Raw genomic sequence first — 9,818 nt, 5'->3', positions numbered from 1 at the left:
GTATCGATCGCCATTCTTTCTTTCCAAGAACTGTAGAGAGCTGGAATTCCCTGTTGTCGGAAATTGTTTCAGTGCCATCTGTGGGATCATTCCGTAACCGACTAACGGTTATCACAGTGGCAAGTTATATTCTTCAAATTTGTTGTGTTCTTATAAATATCTGTAAATACCACAGGAGAGTACCACAGGACATTACGACAGGAACTATCCTGAGGTATATTGGGACATTACCACAGGACAGTACCACAGGGCTTTACCACATGACAGTATCACAGAACAAGTACCACAGGACATTACCACAGGACCAGTACCACGCAGCATTACTGCATCAGGTAAACAGGACAGTACCACATGACCAGTACCACAGGACAGTACCACGGGAACTATGTCCTGTGATATTCCTGTGGTATGTGTCCAAAAATACCACAGGAAGATCCTATGGTACTGTTCCACACAGAAGTACCACACAGCAAATCAAGTGCATAGTATCACACAGTCGTATCACATACCAATACCACACAACAATACCACGAGGCAAAATGACACATCGATATATAATAGAAAGTACCACAGAAAAATACCACGGCATATTCTTCTTCTTTTTCTTAACATTTTATACCACAGGACTATCACAGGAGAATATCACAAAGCAGTATCACACAGGAGTACCACACAGAAAAATTGTAAGGCAGAACCAACTGAAATAACAAAAATATAAACAAAAAAGCACACATTCCTCAATTAATTGATAGATGAGTTATGCTGTGAATTACAGCAATTGATTTTCTATCACTTAACCTGTCCCATACTCCTACAATATTACCTATGTAGTGAAAATGCTGATGTAAAGCATGAGACATTTCATGTTGTACTTCTGTGGTACTCCTGTGGTACAAATTTTTACATAGCTCATGAATATTCATAAACAGCACTCTAGATTTTAGAAAATACATAAAAGACTTAAAAAGTCAAAGTTTTAGTGATGGGACTTACTTTGAACTTATCTAAGATTGTCTAATTATGTTATATTATTACTCCCAACATCATGAATATTGTTATGAAAGTGTAATTTCATATCTTGATGATAAAGTATAGTCTAGTTACTAACCATGCCTTAATGCATTACGGATAGACGGCCATATATATATATATATATATATATATATATATATAATTATACACAAATATGTACTGATACGAGTGATGACTTACTAGGAATAGGATGACTATATAGATCTATTATAGGACTAGAATGGCACTTGGCCATATTAGACTGTCGTTTGAGGTTACAAGCATGTTAGGAGTAGGAGAGTTTATTAAGTAGGGCCATGTTTGTCCTGAAATCCTTCACTCGTCTATCACGAATATTCCTTGATATGTGGCTAAAATTCTCCCACATTTTTCCCCCGATCTATCCTATGTGGTACTCTCCTGTGGTACCATGGTAATTCTGTGTGGTACTGCCCTGTGGTAATGCTGTGTGGTAATGACCTGTGGTACTGTCCTGTGGTACTATCCCAAAATACCACAGGACAGTTCTTGTGATACTGTTCTGTGGTACTGGTCCTGTGGTACTGCCCTGTGGTACTGCCCTGTGGTACGTCCCAAAATACCACAGGATAATTCCTGTTGTACTGTTCTGCGGTACTATTCCTGTGGTACTGTCCGGTGGTACGTCCCAAAATACCGCAGGACAATTCCTGTGGTACTGTCCCGTGGTACTGTCCTGTGGTAATGCTGTGTAATACTACCCTGTAGTAATGGCATAATATGGTACTGTCTTGTGGTAATGTCCTGTGGTACTGCATGGTCATGTTGTACTGTCCTGTGGTACTGGTCATGTGGTACTGTCCTGTGGTACTGGTCCTGTGGTAATGTTCTGTAGTTATGTCCTGTGGTAATGTCCTGTGGTACTGTCCTGCGGTAATATCCCAAAATACCACAGTACAGTTCCTGTGGTAATGTCCCATTGTACTGTACTGTGTGGTACTGTCCTGTGGTACTGTCCTGCGCGGTACTATCCTATACCACACATTGTGTTGTATTTGTGTGGTACCGACAAGTACCACAGCGAGTACCACACGAGCCTGTGACACAGTACCACACAGTTCCTGTGTTAACATAATTATATTTCTGTGGTACGTTGTGTGGTACCGACCAACACCACAGGGAGTACCACATGAGTCTGTAATACAGTACCACACACTTCCTGTGGTAACATATATTTATGTGGTACATTGTGTGGTACTGACAAGTACTACAGGGAGTACCCTACAAGCCTGTGGTACAGTACCACAAAGTTCCTGTGGTAACATTGCTTGTGTGTGGTACATTGTGTGGTACCGACAAATACCACAGGGAGTACCACAGGACTTGTTTGTTAGGGCACACACACAGCTATGTGCACACGTATACGCACGTCACATCATAGGCGCCGGAAGTGGGGGGGGGGGGGGGGGGGCGGGGAGGGGGCGGCCGCCCCCCAATCCAAAAAAGGGGGGGGGCAAAACGCATTTTTGCCCCCCCCCCCCCCCCCCCCAAAAAAAAAAGTAAAATAATGAATAAACAAAGAAAATGAAATAAATATGTATGTATATGAATAAAAGGGAAATAATATGGCTACAAACGGCAGCTTTTGGACTGTAAAATGTCAAAATTTTCAAGCTCGCTCGCTTCGCTTGCTCGCATCCAGCAGTTGAGCCCGGTGCGCCTCCCCCTTAATTTCTAAAGCGAAAAACATAGCTACGACGGCAGTTGTTGGACTCTAGAATGTCAAAATTTTCAAGCTCGCTCGCATTGAATCGTTATGCCATTCTCCTAATGTTGATGTCAGTAATTGCCAGCAGTTGCGCCCGATGCGCTCCCCATTAATTTCCGAAGTGAAAGATATACTGTAGCTACAAACCCCTTTTTGGGACTGTAGAATGTCAAAATTTTCAAGCTTGCTCGCTTCGCTCGCTCGCATTGAATCGTTATGCCATTCTCCTAATGTTGCTGCCAATAATTGCCTGCAGTTGCGCCCGATGCGCTCCCATTTATTTCCAAAACGAAATATATAGCTCAAACTCCAGTTTTGCAACTGCAGAATATCAAAATTTTCAAGCTCGCTCGCTTCGCTAAGAGTGCAAGGCTTGTCGAGTGGTTTGGCCTAAAACCAAATTGATTCGGGCACAAGATATCGTTCTCCGTGAGATATGTGTAAGTCTGCTTAAAAACAACTTTTTTTCAATTACCTTCGATAGGACGGGTAACACAGAAATCGGCCTGTAGTTGCGAGGATCGCAAACATCTCCATTTTTAAACACGGGAGTTATCCGAGCTAATTTCCATTCATCAGGAACATGTCCTTCCATTAATGAGAGGTTTATTATATGTGTCAACGATTTACCAATGCATTCAATTGAGTCCTTAATTACACTGCAAGGAATATAATCAAGTCCTGTTGCTAAGTCTAAGGTTAGAACTAAGAACGTCAGATCTAACGTTACATAACAGGTTAGGCCAAGGCCTACTTCGTATCTGACTAACCCCAGCTCTAGACATAGCTATTATAGTTACTAGTTAGGCCAAGATGTTTCCAGTGTTAAAAGATGAGGTATATAAAAAAAAAACAAGCAAACAAAACAAAATCCAAATATCAACTGCTCTGTATTCGGTTGATGGTGGATATCATTCCCAACATGCCCAAGGTACCTTTCATACCGATCTTTGTAGTTTTAATTTATCACCCCGAGTCGTAAGCCGAGGGGTGATAGTTCGGTCGATGAAAAGCACCTTACGAATGATAATTTCCACAGTCATCCTCAGGAGCAGTCAAAAGGCCCAATTTGTATACTATAATTATGTCCAGGCACTAGTCCCAACACATATTATTTCCTACTGGACCTCGAGTACCACAACCTACACAATGCCAGTACCTATAATAATTATGCCATTGTCCACCAGCTGTAGGAGGCCTATACTGACCACCATCTTCATGTTGTGCACAAACAGCTGGCTCAGTAGAACTCGATCGTGGCCACTATATGTGACCGTGCACCTCAAAACGAACATAAAGTCGCACACACTGGGCCGAATGCATAAACGCTAGCAATTGCTTGTGCTAGCCTTTTACTCGAATCCGTATGCATAAAAACAAGCAATTGCTTGCGAGCAGAAGCTTTTGCTAGCAAGCACAAGCAATTGCTTGCTGCCCGCGAGCAATTGCTTAGAAACCAAGCATTTGCTTAAAAACGTATGCATAAAACATACCTTTTGCTAGTTCTTGCTAGCAATTGCTTACGATTTTCCAAGCTCTGTAAAATGAGCTTGAGCTTAACCGGAACGTACCCTTTTAAGTATCCTTTTCATATTTATGAAAGAGAGACCACACTTGTGAGGGAGTGGTATAAATCTACAAGAAATTACTCATAAGTAGTGTAAAAAAAACTTTTTCATTTCAACAACAGGAATTTCCAGTGGTTAGCACGCAAAATGTGATGAAAAACAGGTAGGATGTATGACTTCGGTGGAGAGCAAGGAGACCTCTCTCCGCGTGCAATCTGCAGATCCGGGCTACTGTAAGCTGCAGTGATGGGAATCAGCCAGTAATACGTGTGTGTGTATATGTGTGCGTATGTGTCTGTGTGTGCATTTCATAGCTCTTCTGCTATGTCAGGAAATGTTTCCACACAGACATGCCCTTTCAAATACATGCTGCCACACTCGCCTTTGTTCTTGTGTTCGCACAGGCGTGACTTCCCTTTTGTTGAAAACGCAAGCAATTGCTTGTGCGCGACAAGCAAAAGGTATTAGCATAAGCAAAAGATTATGCATATGGATTTAAGCAATTGCTTGAGCTAGACCTTTTGCTAGACGAGCTTGTGCTTTTGCTTGAAGCAATTGCTTACAAGCAATTGCTTGTTTTATGCATTCGGCCCAATGATTTTGCGTGGGGTCTAAAAATAAGTGAAATGGGTCAACCCAGCCGAACTTGACTTTTTCATATTTTCTGAAGAGCGGGTCTTCTTTTACATAATGTTAAAATTTGGGATCATAAAACGGGCAGGAAAGTGTGCTTTTTTAGCAGTTTATCTCTAACTTTTTTGGTAGAATAGTGTGATTAGGTGTGTCTTTAGAATCCCTTTGTCATTTCTGAAAAGCCTTGTCCACACTCTTCACTTTCAACTCTAATAACTTTTGAAAGGATAGAGCTACTGCTTTGAAAGTTGGCATTAATTATGGACAGAATGTGTTAATGAGGCATGCTTAATTTCAGGTTAATCTAATAATCTCTTCATTGTTGTTACTCTGGTAGTTTACTTCCTGTTTTTTGTCCGATTCATCGCTCAGCCAGCACGGTTTGGTAAAGATTAAGCGCTTGAATAGACACTGTACTTCAGAGCCTCTTTTCTCAGTTCACACTTTTCCTGAGTTTGTGCTTTCTTTCCAATACTTAGATAGGTTAGGAGAGTCCACTTGATTTGAGTTATACATCATTTTAAAGCTTAAAGTCTGCTCTTTCAGAATATGGTCTTAATTAAATATTCATGTCTGGCGACTTTTTGTTTGTTTTGAGGTGCAGGGTCACATATTATAGTATATTGATGACGATTACTAGAGATTATTCCAAATTATTACATTTTCGTTACCGTTGGTTTGTCCGTGTGCAAAATAACTCAAAAATTAGTCAACGGATTTGAATAAATCTTGCAGGAAAGGTTTAGGATGATACAAGTAACAGACGATTAAATTTTGATAGTGATCCTAGAATTTTGGGGGAATTTATGAAGGATTTTTGATATTTTGACAGGTATAGGGTCAATGAACTTGGGAGTTCAGGCTGCGCATATTTGAGGTTCGCATGTGCGCACTAAAGTGCGTGCTCTAGTTTTTTGCTAAGGCAGGGCGCGCCGTGCAACTGAGGGTTTATGACGTAACAAAGGCTTCTATATTGGGAAATCGGCACAGCACACAATGCTATAAGTACAACGTATGGGTGGAAATCACTGATATATCTACGGAAGAACAAGATCAGTGGTGGAAATGAGCTGCATACTTGGCGGAGGTCTGCGCTCTCAGAGTGCTTCTCTAGTTATTATTATTTTGGTTCTTGTCGACTAATCAATAAGTTATAGTGTAAATTAGTGAGACTAGACTGGAATATAATTTTACACGATCTGACACGATGGCTGTCGTTAGCCAATGTCCAGCTGCACTAAAACATGTAATAACATACGGGCAAATATCTACGGTCTGGTGCCATATTCCATTAGGCCGAAGGCCGAATGGAATATGGCACCAGACCGTAGATATTTTCCGTATTTCGTAAGAACAAGCTGGGGGTAACGATTTTATCTTTTAGTGTAAGTGCTAACCTTCTTCTCGCTGATTTCCCCTCGTGAATGATGTTGAAATCGCCGGCTGTCAGCCATGACCATGTTGACTTAGGCCTACGTCTCGCGAGCTGATTACTGCATGCGATGCGCGCATACAAATACGTACACGTACATGCCATAAGATACTGCAGTGCAGTAGACAGATAGATATAAGTTGCTGTTGTTTATCAAGCGTCTAGTGGTCTCAGGTTATGTGCGCAATACGCTTGAGGACCGGCCGCGCGCTGTCCATTTGTCTTGTACAGGATTAGCGCGCACTTTCCTATAAGCGTCTTTGGTACACGCGCAGCTGGCTGTGTACTACAGTATCATGACGTCATATCCACGTAATACGGGATATATTAAGTTGTTGATTGACCAATGAGATTACAGAATTCACGATCACTAAAAGATAAGTAATAATATTTTTTCATGGTGTGCAGTTGTATGTATGAGGGGAGGACCATTTGTGACCCTCCATCACAAAACCAACAAAAGTCGCCAGACATGGATTTTTAGTTAAGAGCAGATTCTAAAAGAGCAGACTTTAAGCTTTAAAATCATGTATAAACTCAATTCAAAATGGACTCTCTTTAAACCTATCCCAATACTGGAAAGAAAGCACACACTCTGGAAAGAGTGAACTGAGAAAAGAGGTTCCGAAGAACAGGGTCTATTCAAGCGCTTAAATCTTTACCAAGCCGTGCTAGCTGTGCGGTGAATGGAAGAAAAAAAACCAGGATGTTAACCACCGGAGCAACAACAATAAAAGAAATCATCAGATTAAACTGAAATTGAGTATGCTGTATCAACACATTCTGTAGATGATTAATGCCAAATTTCAATGCAGTAGCATTATTCTTTCCAAAGTTAAAGGTGTTGAAAGTGAAGAGTATGGACAGAGTTTTTAAGAAATGAAAAGAGGACTCTATGTGAAACACCTAACCACACTGCTAAAAACACAACTTCCTGTTCGTTATGTATTATGATTCCCAAACGTTAATATAGAATAGAAGACTTGCTCTTTCAGAAAATAATTTATGAAAAATTCAAGATTAGCTGGGTTGACCCATTTCACTTTATTTGGGTCCTAACACATAATCAGTGTATGCGACTTAATGTTGGTTTTGTGATGTCCGGTCACATTTCACCCTTCTCTTTGAAATGAAGGAAGGAAGTCAGAGGATCTTTTACATCTCAGAAGGAAACACCAGTTACCATCAAATTAAAATTTTCAACGGGTTCCGGTTGATTTTAACTGGAACACTTATCTGCGACTGGTTCCAGTCTATGCATGTTAGGTGGACAATCGGTGCGAGGACACATGGGATTTGATAGGAGCCAGTCCCTGCGACCAGTTGATAACTAGTTTGCATATGGCCAAGCTTTCAGTTGCACCAGTTGTTCAACTATTGGTCTGATCTATGTAATAGGGTTGTGACTCTCTCACACAGGGTGGGACCTCCATGTTTTGTCCTGTACGAAGAACAGATCATCTAGTGGTTTGTCTCTGCTCAGAGTGGACGGCATGATAAGAGTAAAGACACAGCATTGAAAGGCGGATACGCTATACCTACGGAGCCACCTTGCCGTCCTTTCAACCATAATCCGAGCACACGAACTCGATAAACACTCTTTCAAGCATGCATACAAATACACACAAACCATTTGACACAAACGAATAGGGTAAGAGTCCATGTATTTAGCAGTCCACATGAACAAATTTATCTGCATAACATAGCGTCAGGTATATACAGACAAATTATAACTGTTGTCTGAGTCTCATAAAATTCTGGGAATGAAAGCCAAAAGTCAACACAGAGACAAGATACCTTCCTGGATACTGATACACCGTTAGCACAAATTCTGAGTCACCATGGCTTTCTGATATTAATCATACAAAATAATGGCAACATGACTATGTACAATGATATGAGTTGAGAAACATTGGCAATGGCCGGGTCGGGTAGGGACCTAGACATTACGTAACGATAGACATCCAAACGTAACAACAACATCTATAATAACCAGACAATGAATGATGCATGCAGCAAACATTGAAATAAATCAAATACATGAGGGTTTTTACTGCGAATTTATTGTTGCGGTAACATACTAGTAGTCCCTTGAGACATCCTCAGTTATGTTATTCTATAGACGGTTAGCAAAGGTTTAAACACAGTGACGGTCGAGCAATTTCTTGACCGAAAATGTTCTACATACAGGATAATGTTTCAGTGGCGTAAAACTTTCTACAACATGATTTTTCACATCACGGTATGTCTGGTTATCATTGTTTGATTGGGTACCACTTCTGTTTTCATCCAAATGCAAAACGCAAAATGAAGAAGGGAAGATTAAGAAAAACCACAAATTCATAATATGACTGTGCCACGTGGAAACACACAATACCACACGGCAAAATCTATTTGTCTATTTTCGCCCAACATAAGGCGCAGGGAGGTGTCAGAGAAACGGAGTGGAATCTCTGCGCAATTTGTGCAAACTTACACGCGGAAGTTCTATATAGCATTTCAATGAAATGCTTAGGATTTCACTGATTTTGATGTTTCGTGCTCCAAGTCGCTCTTCGATACACTTTGAATACGATGACCACGAAAAAATTCTTGACATTAGACATTTTAAGCTGCATTTCACAGGAAATTATGAAATTATGAATTGAACTTGCTGGTAACAATGTTACAGAACAAACCCTTGTAATTTTTCTTCAAATCTCCACGTTATCTAGAACTGAAAAAGGAATGTTTAAAAAGGACCTACCAAAAAAAAATATTTAACCATCTTCTGCTTATTATGTGCATAATTTTGTTCGCACGATTAAGCACATGGATGTTAACATTTTGGATGAAATAATCGGCCAGTGCTTGTTTTGCGTTTTTAGCAGCATTTCACAGACAAAGAAGCATAATCTTTAACTGATTTCACTTCGCTTGTCCTGTTCTCTGCACACAAAATAGTTGCAACCGAAAATCAAGAAAAAGGGACCAAACGGTTTATTGTGATTAAGGCAAGAAGAATTCTTAACAGAGATGCTCTCTTTTGTCAAAGTCGTGTATTAACACTTGCAAAAGAGTGTATAACTTCTCGGCCGCGCGGAGCATAATATGTACAAAGGAGAGATTCTAGTTTCTTCTCCTACTCTAACACCTCCCTGGTTTGTGTATTTTCATAAACACTTACTTGTTTCGATAAATAAAAAAGAAGGTAAAACAAAGAAAATATATATTGCACAGACTGAGAGCAGCACTGTAAGTTTCACATTATAATTGATTATTCGAAATGTTTCTGAACATGAAGAATAGAATGAAATAAAAGTCGTTTGTACGCACATAATGCTTTGTTTGATAAGGCTTAAATACGCTCAATGATCAATCGTGCAAACTCTTATTTTCCTTTCCATTTTGAAGCTCAAATGTTATCATCACAGAGCTGCATATTTTC

The sequence above is a fragment of the Diadema antillarum genome, unplaced genomic scaffold (genome assembly GCF_040938485.1).
Source record: "Diadema antillarum isolate AM-2024a unplaced genomic scaffold, OU_Dant_1.0 scf00000152, whole genome shotgun sequence".
In the NCBI taxonomy this organism is placed as follows: Eukaryota; Metazoa; Echinodermata; class Echinoidea; order Diadematoida; family Diadematidae; genus Diadema; species Diadema antillarum.
The sequence above is the reverse complement of the archived record's forward strand: the minus strand, read 5'-3'. Positions refer to the sequence as shown.